The sequence below is a fragment of the Rattus norvegicus genome, chromosome 12 (genome assembly GCF_021556685.1).
Source record: "Rattus norvegicus strain SHRSP/BbbUtx chromosome 12, alternate assembly SHRSP_T2T, whole genome shotgun sequence".
NCBI classification, from domain to species: Eukaryota; Metazoa; Chordata; class Mammalia; order Rodentia; family Muridae; genus Rattus; species Rattus norvegicus.
Genome location: NC_141545.1, coordinates 4688318 through 4701883, shown reverse-complemented (window position 1 = coordinate 4701883; position 13566 = coordinate 4688318). Strand labels below are relative to the sequence as shown.

Here is a 13566-nt window from a genome sequence, read left to right as displayed (position 1 = left end):
TCTTGAGTTCAAGATAATATACTAGCAATAATCAGAGCCATGGGGCTAACATCATTCCTTTTCCAAACAAGTAATACAGTAATAACTAATTTTCTAGAGAAGGAAATAATACAGTAGGAATTGAAGCAAAATCATTTTACACTAAATTATACACGAAATCTTTAAAAATTAAAACAAACTATTCAAGGAGATCTCACACTTGTGGTAGTATAATGAACCACATTAATGAACTACAAACACTGGGGCTTCACTACCAACCCCATGGCCACCAGCCCTGTGGCTACCCAGTACTTGCAATGTGGCTAGCTCAGAGTGAGCTATGCTGGAAGAATAAAATATGTCTTATATTCAAAGTATTTAGCACAACAGAAGAAATGAATACCGAAATAGTTTTATGGCTCCATGTTGAACTAATGTTTAGGATAAATTGGTTTAAGTAAATGACATTACTGAATTTAATTCCACCAGCTGCTTCTTGCTGTTTTAATGGTGATTCAAACATTGAAGAAGAAAGTTTCTGAGCAGCGATCCACAGAACTTTCTCAAACTGAGCAGAACTTTGGAGTAGAAGGTAAAAGATTAAAGAAAATACCTGTTGAGATGTTGCAGCATGGAATGTTCTTGGGAACATCAGGCTACTTGGGGATAGATTATCTGATGAAACGAATAGCAACCATGGGATTTGGGTTTGTGCGTGCATGCATGCCTGTGTGCCTGTGTGCGTGTGTGTGTGTATGTTTGGTACTTAAGAAATTGAGGAGTAGCCTTTTTTTCTCCTGCTAAATATGATCAGCCCCTGGCAAAAACCTTAGCCTTCTGTGGAACTGAGTTTGTGAATTAAGGGACCCAAAGCACAAATGTCTCTTTTGAGGTTAGTGTCATATTGCAATCTCTTCCAGTTCCAAGTAAGATCAACAGTCACACTGTGTTCCAGACAACAACCCCAAAGTGGAATTGGGTTATAGGAAACCATGCTTATTTCTTTCTTTGCTTTATGCCTTTGTGGATCTGACTTCCACACACTGAGCAGCCACTGCCCGGGACTTGCCTAGCTGGAGGGATTCACCCAGTCTCTACCATTTCCTCTTCCTCAACTGCCTTTTGGGATTTACATTTGTCTTTTCCTCCTATGGGCCATCAAGTATGCAAATTCACTTGGGTTTTTCTATCTACAGGTTTTGGTAGGAAGGCATCATCCCAAAATGTCATCAGAACTGGAGGAACTCAAATTTGAAATCCAGAAGTGTAAATTCGAGAGGCATGAACTTTATCAAATCCTGGACCTTTATATCTATGATGATTGGGACTACAGGTAGTCATTATGCCCAGTAACCTGTTCACTGTCTTGTGCTCTCTCTCTCTCTCTCTGCTAACACCACATTACCTCATATCACGAGAGAGTTTCACCTCTCATCCTGGATCTTAAGGAGCTTTGGCAGGCATTGGCTTGTGAGATAACCTAGGTGCTGTGTTTTGGGTCAACCTCCTTTGCACTTGTCCCTGAGCTTGTATTAAGGTAGATTCTGTCAACAGACGGAAGGACCTGGTCACACTTGATGCATCTAAGTGAGGGAATGAGATTTCTGTATGCCATCACTCTTTTACTCTGATTTTGTTCATTATACACAGATTCTATGGCACCTCCATTGATGTAATTGGCATCCTAATTGTGTTTGTATATGGGATGGTATATATGTATGTGAAAGTATTTGTGGGTTTTATGCTTACGGTCAGGGAGTGTGGGGAGTTTGATGGGATCTAAGGATCTGTCTGATGGACAGTTTGCAGGTCATGATAGTGTGGAAGCCCACATGGATCAACAGAACTCTTTGCATCTTCTATTTACTTTGGTGGTAGATAGGACTCTCCTGAGGGAAGGAGGGGTTACAAATCCTCTTCCCTGTCAAAGTAGTTATGCCCTCTGGGAATTCAGGTAAGAATAGGAAACAAGGTTTGAGAATCCCTGTTTTCAAACAAAAGAAATCTCATCATAATTATCTGCTGGACCCAAGGCTGTGACACAGACTGGAGGAAACTTCTTACAGAATTAGTCAATGCCTTCATGCTTACCTGGCCAACTCTTGAAAGTCAGTTCCTTGGAATTGGTAACCTGGCTCTGTTGTCCTGTGCTCAGGATAATAAGTTTAATCAGCACAAATAGGACCCAGTTCAAAGGAGCAAGTATGTGGTATAAACTGGGTTTAAGTAATCCAGTCAATAGTCTGATTTCACGTAATCTTTTTTGACTGATTTGAACTTCATTATTTTTTTGACTCTATAGTTTTTTTTTTTTTTTTTAAGCTATCAACGGACCTAGAAATGGTGATTGTGGTAACAAATTCTGAACATTTGTTGTTCCCAAACAGGCATTTCACAGGTTCCACCCATTCCAGTACAGAGGGTCTTTGCAGAACCACATCTCCATAGCCTTTTTAGGAGTCCTTATTTCAAAATAAATGTTTGCTGATTTGCGCAGAAATATTTCCTTGAAAGAATTGTTGTTGGAGTCTCACTGTTGTGTTTTTACTCCAGTCTTTGTGTTTGTCGCATTCTTCCCTCCCCTCTCATTTCTTAAATTTGAATTTTTTATTGGAATTTTTTTTTTTTTTACATTTCACCTAATTCTGAAATCATGGGTTCAAATGGTTATTTGTTCCTTGGGCCATGCCCTAACACAGTCTGGATGTTGAATTGCCAATACTTCAATCTGAACATGCGATGAGAATGATGGCTTTGCAAATGATAACCAACTCAATAAGTGATGCTATGGAGAGGTACAAGGAGCTCATATGAGTGAACAGTTCCTACCGGTGAGTCACTGACAGAGATGAGAACCCAGCACTAGGCAGGGAATGCTTCTGTCCTGTATGACTTTGAACAAAAGTCAGGGCTCTGGTTCTGTAGTGTCTGACTCTTAACAAGAAACCTGCCTCCTGGCAAGGGTCTTAGATTTGTAGCTCTTGGACTCAGTTGTCCTACCTGTGAAGAGTGTTTAAGACCCTCCAATTGTTTTCCACATTAATGATCCTCTACATAGAAGAGGTTCGCACCATGATGGGAATATCAATCAACTGTGAACCTCTAGGTCTCTGACAGGAGATTTAAAGATCTGTGATCCATGAGAAACACATGGAAAGATTGTATAGCTATTGGGTCTTCAATTACCCCTCAGAGGTGATTTCCCCACTATGTGAAGATGGTTTTAGCATACCATGGACATATAAGCACCCATATGGACCATTTCTTCTTCCTTGATTCATATAAACTCTCTTAGTGTCAGGATTTTCAGAAGTACTTTGATTCATGTGGAATGTGGATTCTGGACTTGACCTCCTGTAATTGGTGCTAACTTGTATACTGTTATTCTGGGGATATCTGGGGATGAGGATCCTTGAAGTAATGATTGTACTGGCAAGAGTGATAGGTACATAGAAGCTGGCTGGGATTTACCATTTTTTGTTTCTGGTTCAGCATCAGGCACTCCCAGCTCCTGTGTGAACAAACTCAATTGAAGAACCATATACAGATTTTGCTGAATGAGAACAGAGAACTGCTGGTGGAGCAGTCTGAACTGCCAGCATCCTATTTGGAGGCAAAGGGGTTCTGTGAAGAGTCCAGAATGAACATCTGTGTCCACAGTGCCAAGCAACAGCAGGTAGGGTTAGGTCTCAGGGTCAGGTTGTCCTCGTGTTCACCATAAACATTGACAAACGATTATAACCGTCTATTGACTGACCTAGGTCGCATCCAAGTGTTCATTTATATGAAAATTTACAAGGCTTTCTGTGGAGATAGCCCTTTTTCAAGAAACTGCATGTTTGTAAAGCAAATGCTCCTGCTCTTTGAGAATCTGCAGTTTATTAGGAAGATAGGTTGATCACACATCACAACACTACATGTCATTATGTGTGGAGGGTGCTATGTGGGAGCTTCTCTTTAGACTTTCACAGGGCTTTGAGGGATGAAGAAAAAGCCCAGAGCTCATTTTCTTAACAGAGATCGTGTGAGAATCCAGGAATTAAGTAGTTTGTAAGGAGGAGAGAATGGTGGAAATGCCAAAGAGATGGTGTTTATTGTGATTTTGTTCTTCCTCCCCCTTTTTCCCCGTATATGAAGATGGTGCCTTCATGCTTCATAGATCTTGGATAACTGACAGAGTCTGAGTAGCAGCCTGTCATTTCTATCTCATTTGAGGGCTCCTGGAGAGTTTATATCTGGGCCTTACAACCTGAAGCTGGTTAGAAGAGCAGGGATGTGGAAAAGGTTTCTCAAAGGCTGAGGGTTGGCATTAGAGTTGTGACTTCAAGAAAAAAGTTATTCATATATACCCCCAATTCTCACTAAGAAAGGTGCATTGCTGTGAGGACCTGCATCTTCAGGGGCATGTGGGGAGGCCAGTTAATGACATGTGATTTTGTCCAGTCATTCTCTACCTTAGTCATTTGAGCTAGATCTCTCCACAAACATGAAGCTTTCTGTTTTGTGCCGGAAAGCAATCTTTGCATCACTTGTCCTGTTCCAGGAGGAGCCCCTTCTCTTATTTGTCTCAACACACCCTTAAACCATCCAGCTATTTTAAAAATATGGATTAGATTCCTTCACTTTACCTGAATAGAGGTATCCCCCTGGAAGATTCTGGTGTGTCTCATTGGCTTCACCATGATCATGTGTAGTGAGCCATATTGGATTTGGGCCTGGCTGCTTTGTAACTGCCACAGTAAAAGTCATGGGATTGTTGGACAGAGGCCTCTCCCATGTATTTACGACACAGGAAGAAAAGACCAAGTAGTAAACCCGGTGTCTCCACTGCATGACCTCTGCTGAGCCCGGCTGATGCATGTGGAACTAACACACCAGGACCACACCTGGGTGGTGGTCAATTTACTTCTGCCTTTTGCTTCCTCAGCCTTTATCCTGGAGATTTAGGCTGGTCTTCTCGGATTTCTCCCTAATTAATTCAGGTCTCCTAGTTGGTCTTTTGTTACCTAAGTCATGAGCCAGGTAGTCACGAGCCAGGGTTTCCCACTGTGCTTCCCAGTTATTTTCTACCTGGAGACTTGGGTATATAAGTGGTGAATAAAGCTACAAGAGACTCTCACTCTTCTTCCTCACTCTCACTCTTCAACCCTTCCTCTGTCTCTGTCTCTGTCTCTGTCTCTAATATATATATATATATATATATATATATATATATATATATATATATATGTGTGTGTATATATATATATCTTCCTCTCTCTTCCTCTCCTGGCTTGACACGATAACCTGTGTGTGTGTGTGTGTGTGTGTTTCTTTCATCCCGTAGGCTTTCGCCCGATTCTCGGTACAGTGTCAGTGCTGGCGCCGACAAATGGAGGTCCCACCGAGATCGGAGAAGAAAGGGGGTACCACCTACGGGACGTCCCTGGAGCACGGCCGGCATAGGAGAAGGGACGGATTGGGGTAAGATGGGCCAGAAAAGGCCAGGATGATTTGGGCTAGCCTCAGTAAATCTTGTCATAAAAAAGGCACAAGGTAACGGTAAAGTGTTTTTGCATATGCGTTCTGTTAGAGTTATATTTTGGTCTTTGGACCCTGACTAGAGATAGTTTACACCCTAGACATGAGAGAGAATGGGTTTGGGAAAAACAGTCCTCCCGGACTCTCCGAGGTTGCTTTGGAGAAAGAGAAAAACCTTTTCAGAGCTCTCCTAGGAACAGAGGGAAAGCAGGAGACGTCCTACCTCTCTGCTGGCTCCTATTGGAGAAATGCTTATTTCTGGTTCTGGGTTCCATAGGTAGGATATGTGTGTCCCTTCGGTGGGACACCATCTAGTTTTTTCCCTTTATGTCTATTGTCTGTCCTTGGTGTACCAAGCTGTCCATGTCTGTCAGTTTATGTCTGTGGTTTTTGTTTCTCTTGTTTAAATGTTTTATGTTTCATGTTCAAAAGAAAAAATGGTAAAAACTTTATCTGTCAATCGTTCACATCTTGATTTGGTTTTAACTCGTTTCAAAAAGGAAAAAATGAATAAAGAGCAGTTTCAATCGGCCTTTAGAGCCCTGCACCTGTAGCTAGGAGCATAGGTCAGCTGGAGAAGCTGCCCGGGGGTGAGCGTCTACATGAGCTGATCTTAAAGGCGCCAGCAGCTCCTCAGCTTCTATGTTAAGGGAGCGGATGGTTGTTTCTCTTAGAAAAATCCCTGACTTATTCTTAGCAGGTGACAAGGTGCATCTCTTAATATTACAGCTAGAAAAAGTAAAAATGGTGCTTGGTCTAAATATTAAAGATATGTGTAGCCACTTCAATTTTGTTTCTTATTGGTTTTAAATGTTTAAATATGCTCTACATGCCTTGGTTATGGACTATTGGCTTTTAAGTTATAGGATATGGTTAAAAAGGTATAATGTCAGTACCAAAAAGTTGACATAAAGCTGGTAATTTGGATAAGTCATTCTAGACAACATGCAGCCTGAGCCAACCTAGGGAAATAGGTCTAAATTGAGAAAATATTTTTATGGAACTCTTATTCTAGAAACCAGGCTTCTAAAAGAATTTAGGACAATGTCTCTTTGTTGAGGTATTGGAGATCACACCATCGTGCATTCATATGTAGGAATTGGCAGTCAAACTTTGTAGCATGAAGGATAGACTCGGTGTTTTGGAGACTGGATTTTGGAGACTAGATTGTTAGAGGTTGAGTTTTGCTTTCTAAAGTTGTGGTTTGCCCTGAAGTTATCTGTATTTTAATGCTAATTCCACTGCCCCAAGGACAGCTGCCTAGTCACATACTCAGAACTCTGGTGACTTCCCAAAGTTGTGGTTGTGCTCTGGTGTTTCAAGGAGAATTTAAGGATTGTGATTAAGGATTGCCAGTGTTACATTGACTAACTCAAACTTATTTATAGTTGAGAAAAAAATCAAACAGGTAGAGATTGTTACAGGATTTACGAAGGATTGATGAGGTTTTAGAACTTGTGAGAGCATTACAGCCTGTTTGCTTACTTCAACCGCCATTTCAAGATAGATTTAGAGGATTGCTAACAGCCTTGTATTATGTAATTTTGTCGCTTCTTCAATGTAAATAGTTAGAACTTTAAATCTTTCAGTGTATATGGAAATTTTTACTACAAATCTTTGCTCTCAAAATGAGCTTTAATATTTGGGGAATAGCTGTTACACTACTCCAGAAAAGAATATTTAAAACTAATTTTAAGCTTCTAAGGATATGTTAATTGCCAAAGTACCTCACCTTACCAGAGGACTTAACTTTGTTTTCCTCATTGGAGATATAGCTTCAGTTGTGTTAATACAGAATTGTAGGCTAGAGTCATGGAAGTATTTTAAAAAGAAACCTGGTGAAACATACCTTATTCCAAACATCAATCAAATTGGTTATTACAAAATACTGATATTTGGCCTATCACTTATACAAATTTTTCAGGCAAAATTGATAATTTTACTCTTTGCATGCTTTTGGATTTACTGTAAATTGTTCATGCAACCCATAGAAAATGCGCTTACTGTATTTATAGGTGTTTCATCTAATGAAAAGGCTACATTTATGATTGGATCACTTGTTTATTCTCTTGAGTTTCTGCTGCTTCAGCACAGATTATTAGATTATGTCCTGTAGCCACTGTTTTTAAATGTTAAAAAATCAAGCTTTCAATTCATATACAGATAGCCAATGTGTGGCTTGTGGTTTACAATTGATTTCAATTACTTAATACTTTGCTAGAGGCAAGTTTTCTACATGAAATCAGTGAGTGATGATTTCAGTGTAAATTGTCTGACAACTCACTGTCCTTTCAGTGGTCTGGCTCAGAGAACTAAACAAAACCATAGACCCAGCTCTTTGAAAATGGTAATGGAGTTGATAACACACCCTCACGAAAAGAGGAAGACTCCATTTGCTTACTTTCAATGCCCAGCCTCACCCTGCCAACTCAGGGATTTCTAAATAAGGCTAAATCTGGACCTTTTTTACAGGATTTGACATTTCTAATTAATGCTTATGTTTAGGCAAATAAAGCTGGTGAGGGGCTGGAGAGATGGCTTAGTGGTTAAGAGCACTAAGTACTGTTCCTTTATAGGCCATTTAAGAACTCAAACTGGATTGCCTGGACCCCTTAGCAAGGGAGGACAATGATACCAGGCAGATTATAGGTCTTACATAGAAACAATTAGTCAAAAAATCTCATTCTTTATATCACCAAAACAATAATTTGGTAAACAAGTCAATTTATAAATACTCAGTGTCCTCAATTTAATCCTCGAGGACTTATTTTAATAAATAATATTTTAACAAAATTTCAATAAATAAAAAGGGGGAGTTATCCCTGTATGCTAAATAATACTCTTTTTATTTCAATTTTAAAATTTGAATGCCAAGGTTTATGGCACCCTACAACTAGGCATACTTCTGCCTAGGTGAAATAGAAAGATCCACATATTGGCATGATCCTGTCCAGGTATTTTATATGGGGAAGAGGGAATCTTTGTGTTTTTTCTACAGGATGCTACAGGAGTGTGCCAGCTGCCTGAGTGGCTGGTGAGACATGCTGATCCTGGGAGCATGAAGATTCAGCTCTCATGGTTCGGGTTCCTGGAGTCATTCCTGTGCCCTTAGAGGAAGACGGAGGATTCCCCCTCATCTTTTGTCATCACAGAAATTCTGGCGTTGCTGCAGTCATTGTGTCCCGTCCCACTGCGGCCTGCGCTCCAACCCTCTGTGCACTGCTGATTGCTGGAGAAGACTGGACTCCAGCTGTTACCCCTGCCCCCCTCATTCCCCTGGTGACTCTTGCTGCCTTGACTGGTGTTGTTATCTTGCAGTCTGTAGCTTCACAGGAATGCCATCTGTGTGAAGCTGCTGTGGACTGGGGAACTCTGCCCTGGTTGTGCAGATCTCAGAAATGGTTCCATTGTCTGCTGGTTGTTCCAGAGAAGAATGACCGATCCTGAACTGTCCTGGGAAAGACCTTGGCATTTTCGCTGCTATTGTAGCAGCCATTACTGCTGCAGCCATTGTGTCTGCAGTGTCTGGAGTTACCCTCCCCCAATCTATTGTTAGGCAAGCACAGTGGGTGAACTTTCTGGAGTAGTTGCTAACAATTGGGAATTCTAAATTTTATTATAGGAGCAGCTTGACTACAGCCCTTGGTGGTAGCAGCTGAGGAGAACCAGATGAGGTGCCCAGTACTTATCGGGAGAGGCTCAACTTCCACAATCTCTTAAATTAATGCCATCTGGCCCCTGCTCTTTCGCCCCTGGGGTAAAGTAAGAGGAATGAGAGGATGATCCAATGTAGCTATCCTCAGGGAAGAGCAACTTCCTCTGACCCTTGACTAATCTAAGACAGGAACCTTGGGGGTGACAAGGTGATCCTATGACGGATAAGGCTGGGGTTTGAGAGGTCGATCCTAAGACAGAGGTGGCTACATCCCGTTTAAATGTACGGGCCAGTCAAATGCTCCTCTGCCCAGTTTCTCCCCCAATAAACACACACGTATAGCCCAGAACGGTGTGTTACAGCATAAGTTCATTCATAGCCATTGGGTTGCAGTCCTAACTGCAAGAGTGGCTCGCCATGGCCGAGCTGGGCACTCTGTGAGGCATGTCTGATCTCTCTCAGACCACTACTTCCACCTAATGGTCTTTTATAAAAGAATAACGGGGGAGATGCAGTGAGCCATATTGGATTTGGGCCTGGCTGCTTTGTAACTGCATGGCCACAGTAAAAGTCATGGGATTGTTGGACAGAGGCCTCTCCCATGTGTTTATGACACAGGAAGAAAAGACCAAGTAGTAAACACCCGGTGTCTCCACTGCATGACCTCTGCTGAGCCCGGCTGATGCATGTGGAACTGACACACCTGGACCACACCTGGGTGGTGGTCAATTTACTTCTGCCTTTTGCTTCCTCAGCCTTTATCCTTGAGATTTAGGCTGATCTTCTTGGATTTCTCCCTAATTAATTCAGGTCTCCTAGTTGGTCTTTTGTTACCGAAGTCACGAGCCAGGTAGTCACGAGCCAGGGTTTCCCACTGTGCTTCCCAGTTATTTTCTACCTGGAGACTTGGGTATATAAGTGGTGAATAAAGCTACAGGAGATTCTCACTCTTCTTCCTCACTCTCGCTCTTCCACTCTTCCTCTGTCTCTGTCTCTCTCTCTATCTCTATCTCTCTTCCTCTCTCTTCCTCTCCTGGCTTGACACGATAACCTGTGTGTGTGTATGTGTGTTTCTTTCATCCCGTAGGCTTTCGCCCAATTTTCGGTACTGTGTTGGTGCTGGCGCTGACAATCATGCATGGAATCCTGTAGTGCATCCCTCAGCTGACATTGCTTTGCTGACTATGTCATGGGCATGGCATTCTTTTAGGAATAGATTCCCTCACAATATTTTACACAGTGCTGCATTTAAGAAAAGTCAGTGTAGGTTATTTCTCTAGCCTTTTTCTGACTGCCATTGAGGTTGTTTTAATATCACCTGAACTCTAATGTGATGAAAAGTTCCTGGTAAGTGACTATAAGTCACTGTTTTCTTCTGATGTTTTCAAAGTCTTCTATGAAGGAAACAGGGTAGTGTTAGTGAGGGGCCTACGAAGAGTCAACATAGAGCTTGATGGAGTCTTTTCCTAGAAATCTCTCTCTTGGGAAGTTGATGTTGTGTTGTTTAGGCTATCTGCGCAGAACATGTAACTTACTTGTAGGACCAGCCAAGTATCTGCATAGAAAGGTTTCCTGAAGTGGAAATGAGTACAGGCCAGGGCAGCACAGCCTGCTTAAGTCTAAAAGACTTGTACACAGCGTAGCTCCCACTAATTCCTCACTCAACAGAAATATGCTGCATAAAAGCAAAGTTTTCATTTGTCAGTGTGTGTGGATGTGTGTGTGTTTGTGTTTGTGTGTTTTTGTGTGCGTGTGTAAGTGTGTGAATGCTTGTTCATGTTTGTGTGTTTGTGCAGTAGTGAACGTGTGTTTCCCTCTATTTCCACGTTTAATGAGAAAAGTACTCTAAGTGTTCACTTTACATCCATGAAACATGAAATGCAGCTACCTAATCATTTGACATCTCCATCTAGCTCTGTACAGCAAAAGGACCCTTAAGTTAGTAATTTATTCAGTTTTCAAAAAATTGTAACATGTTTATCTTGTGAAGTCTGGGGGAGGGTGGAAAATATGTTCAAGTGAGTCGTGTTTCACAGTGTTAACAAATGGTACAGTCCTGGAACTTGCAGGTCCCTTTTTATTATGGTATAGAAGTAGGACAATAAAGTCCTTTAGAAAGCAACCCCCCCGAAATGGCACAAAAACACCTGTAAATTTAGATTTTCAAGTGATTAGGGGCAAAACTACTGATTTGTATTGAAATCCTTTGGAGCACATCAAAGGAATGGAATACAGGGAGGTAAGGGCAAGACTTCTCTATAAAGTCCATGAGTTTATGTTGCTTCTCTTTTCTTCACTAATTGTGAAAGGTGACTGGAAGTTTATGTCACTCACTGTGTCTTCTCCAAGGTTGGTTTCCAAATTGCCTGTTACCATTTCTTTCCAGCTATCTTGGCACAGTTACAACTTCAGCTGGGAGTTTGGCTTGGACTTTATTCATTGAGAATTTCAGTTGCTTGGAGTTGTATGGGTCATCCAGCAAAAGTTCCATAGCTATGCTATGGTACAAGAACAGGGCAGTTTCAGGAGCCCCTTTAGGTGCACAAATAATCTAAAGCACTCCCCTATGTTATCTGTGTAGCATTCTGCAAGTGCTGTTAATCAAAATCATTTTTTCTGAGTAAAGTTCAGCCTCAATGGGGTTAGGAGAAATGAGGACCTTCAGATGGGTCTGGGAGTGTAAGAACAGGTAGGCCTATGAGAAGCCATGTTCATAAAGTGGAACAGAAGTTTTAGTTGACACAGAGATTCCACGTCAAGGAGGAGGTGTTGCCATTGCAACTAGGGCACATCAGGGTTGTAGTGATCCCTAGTGTAGCCCTGAAGGAGAAACTCTCCAGATGTCCGTCAGTCAAGGAGGGAAAATGCAACATAGGTTGGAGCCCTTCAATGGATTATGATTCAGTGTAAGAAAAATCCATGTAAGCATTTACTTACTTAACCCAAATATCTGTGACACAATCACATTATAGGGAGAAAAATTGTTCATTTGGATTCTGGATATGGAGATTTCCTATGATTCTGGGGGCATAGCTTTGGGCATGAAGTCAGTCAGGCTGTGGTAATGAGAGCTCCTATTAAAAGAAGCTGCACACTTTGGGGAAAGTCTGAAACAGTGAACAAAAACAAAAGTCTAGTCCACGAATATATGATTCTTTGCTGGGAAACAACCTGCTCTACACAGCCTTGGGAACTTGATAAGCCAGATTGGGCAATATGCAAGAACCTGAATTCTATGTCATTTTATGAGATGACAATACATCACTGACTGAGCTGTGTATAGGCTACGGCCGCTATGTACATATCTCACTCAATATTTGTTTTTATGCTTCCAGAGTATCCTGGGGAATCATTACATTAAAGATTAACTGGGAAAGTAAACACTTGACTGCATTGTACTATGCTTATATTGTGTGAACACAACTGTCTTGTGTGTTTGAGAGTTGGTATTAGTGTGTCTGTGCATGTGTTTGTGTGTGCACACATGCATGCATGGTTCCATTGACAGTACACTCATCTGATGACCAGAATAAGGAAGGATTAGAGGAAAGAATGCAGGACACTCTGAAGCAGAAAGAACTGATCACCCAGGAAAGTGACTTGGGAGAAACAATGCAGAAGCATTCAGATATCTTTGAGATCAGGTAGGAACACAGGCTGGCAGAAAGTAGCCAATTGGATTTCCTGTCCCTATACAACTATCCTTTTTGGGTGGCTGACCACTGACATGGTTTTCACCCTCAGGCAGCTAAAGAACTACTCAGAGTATTATTCTGGAACAGTTTATGTGAATTTTGTTCATGGAACAATATGTATGATCCTCAGGATTTCTTCGTATTTTGTACTTCTTTCTTCCTGTGAACTCTCTGATAAGATCTGGGGATATTTTCTCCTCTGTCCTCTGACAAATTGCATTACAATAATGATAGTCTTACAGGTGTGCTGTTATGTTTCTACATCACAATCACCTTTAATGTTCCATGTGTATGCTTGGAAGATATGCATGGAGAACATTCTCAGTGATATCAGGATCTATGCAGTGCCCATGGATTTGATGTGAGATGGTTTTCCTGTGTATTTGCAGATAGAGCGGTTACAAATGGGATGTACGCAGGTTCCTTCACTGCCAAAATAATCGTAATCTTCACTTCAATTCTAGTCAGGTTCTCTCTAATGCATCCAAACTGTATTCTAGGTTGGTCATATCTCTCTTGAACTCAGGTTCAGGCATAGTTACAGTGTTATTATTCAACATAATATACCTGGACCTTTGAAAAATATGCTAATTTTTCTTTTAATACTAGTACAGTGTATAGTTCACAGTCCAGTTTCTAGCAGTTTTTAAAAGCTGAGATATAAATCCAAGCCCAGGTACTCTATGACACTTGGGGATGCAGGGAATGACCTCAGCT

General features: G+C 41.3%; 1 non-coding gene across 1 annotated transcript in view; it reads left to right on the top strand.

Moving 5' to 3' along the window:
• LOC148001990 (uncharacterized) overlaps positions 1-7727 on the top strand; it is a 66713-nt gene extending 58986 nt beyond the window's left edge. Inside the window, exons 5-9 of the transcript XR_015634182.1 lie at positions 469-571; positions 1176-1312; positions 2679-2810; positions 3472-3655; positions 5306-7727. This is a non-coding gene — a transcript (uncharacterized LOC148001990). The remainder of the gene's footprint in view (positions 1-468; positions 572-1175; positions 1313-2678; positions 2811-3471; positions 3656-5305) is intronic.
• The last annotated feature ends 5839 nt before the right edge of the window (positions 7728-13566 follow it).